General features: G+C 45.5%; 1 long non-coding RNA gene across 2 annotated transcripts; it reads right to left on the reverse strand.

Annotated features, from left to right (window-relative positions):
* Nucleotides 1–812: 812 nt before the first annotated feature.
* Nucleotides 813–7,024, reverse strand: LOC104848798. 2 transcript variants are annotated; one of them, XR_776535.3, is made up of 3 exons: nt 6,478–7,024; nt 5,266–5,425; nt 813–2,630 (listed from the first exon to the last, which is right to left on the reverse strand). It is a non-coding gene; the product is annotated as an uncharacterized LOC104848798 (long non-coding RNA). The 2 variants fall into 2 exon arrangements; XR_776534.3 differs by having other exon boundaries at nt 5,254–5,425.
* Between the last annotated feature and the right edge of the window lie 567 nt (nt 7,025–7,591).

Below are 7,591 nucleotides of genomic sequence, written 5' to 3' on the forward strand. Positions count from 1 at the left end.
GGTGGTCACAGGCTGGAGAAAGTCACACTGCTATAAAAGTGGAAGATGTACAGTGCATGACTGTACCCTTTGATGAGAAGCCTAGTAGTGTATGTTCTGTGGGCACCATACTACAGAATGTGAAGGTTCATAACACGGTGTTGATAAATGAAGTATTTCTACTACACCACTATTGGTAGAAACATAAATCGATGCTTTTCTGGAGGGAAATTAGGCATAATGTAAATATGGCAAACTTACAAAACTCCTGATCTAATGATTCCACGTCTAGATCATATAGAAATACTAGCAAAAATCTGTAAGGAGGGTCAGGGATTTAGCGCAGTGGTTCTGCCGCCTACAAGGTCCCGAGTTCAATCCCTGGAACCAAAACCAAAATTGTGTAAGGACAAACATTCAGACAAATGTATTCACTGAAACCTAATTGGTAATAATGAAAAATTTTTAAACTACCTAATGCCATCAGGACAGAAATGGATGAATGAGGTAACCCATAACGATGGGATCCTATGTGATCATGAAAAAGGATGAGATACAGTACGGTGTGGTGCCTTATGCCTGTAACCCCAGCATTGTAGGAGGCCGAGGCAGCAGGATCGAAAGTTCAAGCCAGGCCAGGGCAACTTGGTAAGACCTCAGCTCAAAACAGACAGGGCTGGAGATGTAGCTCAGCACTAAGGCCCGGGTTTCAACACCTTGTACTGGGAGGTGGGCCAGGGGGACTTGCTATGTAGAGAGAGTTCAGGCTGGCCTTGATCTTACTATGTAGCCCAGGTTGGCCTCTAACTCATGATGATCCTGCCTCAGCCTCCCAAGTGCTGGGATTACAGGTGTGCACCACCACGCCAGGCCTGTCCTGCTTTTGTAAAACAAAACAAAACCTTACGCTTATCTTTAAAGCCTGGAGGAACATACCAAATTGTTAATGAGACCTCTGGAATGTAGAAGTTGAGAGGGGGAGGAAGAACTTTCACTTTTTACTGTATCGGTGCAGTGTGAATTGTCAAAGACAAACATCTTCCTTTCGCAATTTGAAAAAAATTGCAGTCACTAAAATGAGGATGCGAGGAGTCACTGTCGTGATTTCTGTCATGACACTGCACACCGCAGCGGTCGGGAGTGCGCATGCCTGGATGTCTTCTCAGTGTGGTTAGCTCCTTTCTCGGTGAGGCGCTGTCCGCGACTCTCTCGGCTCTACAATTACCTCAGTGTGCGTTAGCCAACAGGTCTCAGGGGTAGACTATTAAGCTGTGTGATTCATGTACCAGTTTCATTAAATTAATTTTTCAATGCAGGGTTATAATATTTTAGGAACCATACTCATTTTATGAAATAGCAAAGGAGAAAGAATATTTTCTTATTTACAAGAAAACCTAACAACTATAAATTAGTTGTTCACTTAACGGCCTCTGGCATTGAGAATACATTTATCACCCAAAATGTTTTTCCCCGTCTCTCCTCAAAAGGAATTGTTTTTATACTAGGCCAGACCTCAGTAGTCCAAAGGAAGGATATTCACCTGCAGGGCACTGAAAGTAGGTACTAGTATTTCAATTAACTGTGTATGAAAGAAAGTAAAAAGGCTAAGTTATTAAGCGATAAATATGAAAGCAAAACTGTGGAAACTGTGCGTGTAAGCAGGCGGTCTATCCTTGTTTGTGAAACAACTGGAAACTTAAGATCTTCTACATGGTTGAGATGCAGAATATCACTATGTTGAGTGTGATCATAATATTTTTTCTGATTTTTATAATGAACTCACTGAAGCCTTGAGCAAGTACAGCATTACAAGATATAATAGTCTAATAATGCCACAAACATTCCTGTCGAGTCTCAGATGCCACACCATGCAGGCTGAACTCCTACAGCCACTAGGTGACCAAGGACAGTCAGTCCTCAAAGACTAACTGAAGTTCAGTGTCAGTAAATACTGGTAATGAGGCAAAGGCCAACTCACTGAGTTCAATCCCCTGTACTGTAAAAAAGTAATAATAAATAAAGTGATGTGCTTATGTTTGAAAAACTCTTGAACTTCAGTAGGGACAGTGGGAGTCCATAGTGCTCCTGCCTGGAGCTGTCTCCCTTCTCACTCCTCCTGCCTAACACTGCCGTGGTCCTGCTGGGAAAAAACAAGATTAAGCTGCCGTGGTTGGAGGGAGGCTCACTCCATCCGGAGTGGTGGGCGACGGCCACGCCCAGAAGCGTGCTGAACTCGAGCAGCCATCTTGGTGCTATGTGAGCAGCAAGGGCCCGGGCAAGCTGTGCAGAGGCTGCACATGTGTGAACCAGCATCAGAAAGGGTCCAAGCTCTTGGCCACGCGTATGCAGAAGTGATGCAGTCAGGCTCAGTGAGCCGGGGTTGAGTGGCACAGTGGCGGAGCGCTTGCCTATGTAAGTGCAAGTACCTGGGTTCAAAGCCAGCACCAACAAAAAAACAAGGCGTGGGTGGAGGATGCTCAGCAAAAGTAGAAGTCGGGACAGACCTGAGACAGGCCTAGAGCACTGACATCACGCACCTGGACGCAGATCCATCAACAGGGCAGAAATCGGACTGGTTCAGGTATCTGAGCACAACCTCTGTTACTGGTGGATCCCACTCTCCACAGACAGGGCAGCCCCCTAAAAGCAGACTAAAGAGAAACACAAGATGAGCTGGGTGTGCTGGCACATTCCTGTAATCCCAGCATGTAGGAGGCCGACGTAGGAGAATCACAAGTTCCAGTCCCACCTGGGCAACTTGGCGAGGCCCTGTTTCAAAAATTTTTTAAAAAAGACTGGGGACATAGCTCGGTGTGAAGGCCCTGGGGTTCAATCCCCAGTACTGAAAAACAAAACTTTAAAACTATATGGATTATAAAAAAGAACCAAGCAAAAACTGATGTTGAGAAAAGCACAGTCATACATGAAAAGTGATCTAGAGAGGCTCGGATGTAGATCTGAGACGGCAGAAGAAAATAAGTAAACTTGAAGATAAGACTAGTAGGAACTATTCAGTCAGGGAAACAAACGAAGAGACTGAACAGAAGAGAATCACAGAGACCGGTGGGACATCAAGCATATGTGCAAGAAAGAAAAAACATTTGAGAAAAGAACGGCAGAAAACTTCTCAAATTTGATTAAAAAGGGCCATTTAGCTCAGTGGTGCCACCACTAGCCTGGCAAGCACAAGGTCCGGAGTTCAATCCCAGGTACCAAAAAAAGTTTTTATTTAAAAAAAAAAAAACCTAAACAACCAAGAAACTCGACAAAATTCAAGAAAGATGAATATAAAGAGATTCCCCACCTAAATACAACATATTTAAACTGCTGGATGCCAAAAGCAAAGAGAAAAATTGAAAGCGGTGAGAGAAACAAGACTTGTCACCAGAGGAGACCATCAGTGTGACAGCAGCCTGCTCACCTGGGACAAGAGTCCAGACAGACCACGGATTCCAAGGCAGGAAGAAACTGACAGCAAATGGCTGCAGAAGACAACCACACCAACATCAGGAGAGAGCTGGAGTAGCTATCCAGCCAATAAAACAGAGTTTAGGATAAATATTACTAGAGACAGAGCTGCTTCGTGATAAAAGGACCAAGACATCAGCAAAATGTAACAACTGCAAACTTCCCCATGCACCCAGTAAGAGCCTCAGATGCTCTGAAGCACTCGTGATGGCCAGAGGCTGTGCCTAGAGTTTCTTCTTTAGTGCTGGGCCTATTAATCTGTTAAATACCCGTTCAAATTTCTTGAATACCAGAATTTAATTTTTAGGTTAGTATTTCTTTGAGCACAGTGCCCTCTACTGGTACTAATATAAAATGCAGTTTCTGCCTGTTGAAAGGTTCACTCAGCACAGGGTTGCTTGGTTAGGTAAGGAAGGATACAGAGAACTCGCTCTCCCTTGTGTCCTAGGTGTCTCGCTGACTTCCTTATTACAACAGCAGTAAACCAGGGTAATCTACACTGAGGCACACGGTTCCTAATAGGGAACCATGAGCCTATAGTGGTGATCTGCAATCCTGGTTGCATAACACTGGGGAGGTCATTATCATTATTATTATTTTTTTTTTTTGGTACCAGGGATCAAACTCAGGACCTTGTGCTTGCAAGGCAGGCGCAATGCCACTGAGCTAAATCCCTGGCCCTAATTAGAATCTTTTTAAGGTCCTTGGATGATCCTAGTACAAAAAAAAAGTAGGGATGAGACCCACTGCCATACAGTAAAGCTTTTCCTGCCTCATTTGCACTCACCAATATTGGTAAGAAATCAGTGAGTTTGGCCAGAATTTTATCCCTAATTCACAAAGCACTCTTATCAAGGAATGAGTCAGAGAGAAAAGCACTACCAATAATCTTAGCATACAAGATCAGAGATAATCACTATTCTGAACTTTTTTGCTGTTGTTTTTGAGACAGGATCTCCCTATGTAGTCCAGGCTGGCCTCAAACTCATGGTGATCCTCCTGCCTCAGCCTTATTCTGAAGATTTTCAAGTTGAAGACGGCTGGAAGTATACATGTATGTAATTCTAGTACTCTGGGAGGCTGACGCAGAATAATACCAAATTTGAGCCCAGCCTGAGCAATTTAGGATTAAGCAAGACACTGTCTCAAAATAAAGAAATTTTAGGGGCTGGGAATTTAGCTCAGTGGTTTCACTGCCTGCCTCGCAAGTGCAAGGACCTGAGTTCGAAACCTGATACCTCAAAATAAATAAAGAAAATTAAAATAAAGAAAATTTTAAAAGGGCCAAGATATGTGTGATTTAGTATGAAGGACCTGAGTTAAATTCTCCAGTACTGCAAAGGGGGAGGAGAGAGAGGGGAGGGGAGGGGAGGAGAGGAGGAGGAAGAACAGCTAGCAGCATTGCACAAGACACGGGGAAGGCACAGAGCTTCCACAGTGCCTAGGTCACCACTCTCCAGCTATCAGCTCGCCACCAGCTCCCTGACCCCCTGGGGTTGAAAGTCCCCTAATAGCGCCTTGGCCTTTCCAGCTCCTAGGGGTTCCTAGGGGAGCCACCCTCCATCTCACTAAGTTGTTGAGGGTGGGCTTGAGCTTTTGAGCCTCCTGGCTCGGCCTCCCAGAGGGCTGGGATTACAGGTACGCTGAGTCCAGGTCGAGTAGCTCACTGGGATCCAAAACTCAGTGCCAATAATGAATTAAAAGGGATGGAGTTCAGAAAAGGAAAGTGGTTTATTTGTAAGAAGGAAAAAGCAGCGGACAGTAAGCTGTCCCGAAGCTGGGGCGGGGCTATGGAAAGGTGCATACCTGAGCTCTTACCCCTGGCGTCTTGTATTAGGACTAGTGACCCTTTCCTCCATGTGGGCACCTGGAGCTTGTCGCAGCCTCACCGGCTCTCTGGCTGTCTTTGGCCCTAACCGTGGCACATTCCTTCTGGTGGGCTTCGTTTGATTCCTTCCTGCCCTTTTGCGATGCATGACTGGGGGAGGGTAGAGAAAAGAAGTTTAGTTAGGAACCAGGGGGTGCGTATACCTAGCGCAGTAATATGGTGACCCTACAGGGAGATACGTATGTGCACATAAATGCACGTGTACTTCATATACTAAGTAACAGGTGCCGCCCTTGTCTCCCGTGCACTTTATTGGAGCGGGGGAAGGGGGCAGTTATGCTTCTGGTTTCTGGGTTTTCATGCCTAAGGCTCCCTCTGAGCTTTGTCTACCAGCTTTCTGTGGTAAATTCTTTTTTTTTTGGTACCAGGGATTGAACTCAGGACTTGGTGCTTGCGAGGCAGGCAGCAGGCGCAGTGCCACTGAGCTATATCCCCCATTGGTAAATTCTTATGTGGATTGCACTACCTGGTACCTTTCTAGGTCTGGTTTCTTTCTTTCCTTTTAATCAGCTCAAATCTAACTACAGAGGTAAAAGTCACTCTGAGTAAGATTTTCTACCCATTTCTTTAATAACACCTAATGGGCCCTTATTCTATTCGTTCCCTGCCTACAGACCCCTATCCGTGCCCAACTATGTCTACTACATATTTTCTTTCTGGACAGATTTTTACTATTCATCATTTCTACAATTTAGATTTCTTAAAGTTATGTTACAACTCACAATAAAAATTAACAGATTAGAGTCTGCGTTAAGTCTGTCCAGCCACCTCCTCCGTCAGTAAGAAGCACAACCCAGCTGTGTGTGGTGGCACACACCTGTAATCCTAGCACTCGGGAGGCTGAGAGAGGAGGAATGCCAAGAGTTTGAGGCCAGCCTGGGTTCCATAGTGAGACTCTGTCTCAAAAAAAAAAGGTACAACACAGAAGCTGGGCATGATGGCCCACATGTATAATTCCAACACTTGGAGGATGAGGTAGGAGGATCCCAAGTGAGGCCAGCATGAGGTACATAGCAATCCCAGGCCAGCCTGTTACAAAGCTAGACCTCATCTTCTGTCTCTGTCTCTTGCACATGCACGCACGCACACACACACACACACACACACACACGCACGCACGCGCGTGCATGGAAGCAGCATACCTGAGAAAACCTACAGATGGGTAGGACAGCCTAGGCATCTGAGTCGTGCAACGGAAGCTGGTGATCCTCCAACCTGACCCAGGCCAGGGTGACTCACCGGGCTCGCTCGCCAGTCTTGGTGACAGGTGAGCCTGTGGCCCTCCTGCAGAGAATGCCCTCTGCCCCGGAAATGGCCACACCTTCTCCCAGCAGAACCCTGGAGAAGAGCAGAACTCCAGAGTTAACCCAGGTAAGGAGAGAGAACCTGGCGAGAGTCATAAGGTGGAGCTGGACAATCAACACAGCCTGCAGGGTCTACAACCTCTGTAGGCAGATGCTGACAACAGTCAGTCAGGCTTACAGGCCCCTCCAAAGAAAACGGGGGCTTTCTCTTGGAATGGTGGTCACACAGGTCTCAGAAGAAGTTCCAGTTTCCTATGCTCGGTTTAGGAGGGGTTCTCAAGAAGGGTGGTGATGTGCATCTGTTATCTCAGCTGTTTGGAGGCTGTAAGTCTGAGGCCAGCCTGGACAGTGTCTCAGAATAAAACTAAATAAAAAGGCCTGGGGGTGGAGCTCAGTGATAAGAGTGCCCCTGTATTCAATCCCCAGTATAACAAAAAATAAAAAAATGCATTAATTAATTCATCTGTTAATATTTTACACGGGCCAGGGATGTAGCTCAGCGATACTGCACCTGCCTGACAATGCAAGGTCCTGAATTCGATCCCTGGTACTGGGGAAAAAAGAAAAAAAAAAAATGACATTTTTAACTTGCCAAATATTTCAGTGCTAAATTCTAGGTAATTGAGGAAAAAGAATACAGTATACATGAAACAAGTACACAAGCAATTAAGTTATAAAGTCCCACTGTAAAACTTGAAGCATGCTGAAAGTAAGCAAAACCAAACCAGACTTGAACACATGAAACTTTTCTAGAAGGGGAAAGCATGTATTTTACAACTAAGAACAAAAATACATACACACACACACAAACTATGCTGAGGCACTTTTTTTGGTACCAGGCACTGTTTTTGGTCCTTGCACTTGCGAGGAAGGCGGCGGAACCACTGAGCTAATCCCCAACTGCCTCAAGCAGGCTTCTGACAGGACGGCCTAGCCATGACAGCCTGGAATG

This window comes from Fukomys damarensis, unplaced genomic scaffold, assembly GCF_012274545.1.
Source record: "Fukomys damarensis isolate Sample0158 unplaced genomic scaffold, DMR_v1.0_HiC HiC_scaffold_2, whole genome shotgun sequence".
Lineage (NCBI taxonomy): Eukaryota > Metazoa > Chordata > Mammalia > Rodentia > Bathyergidae > Fukomys > Fukomys damarensis.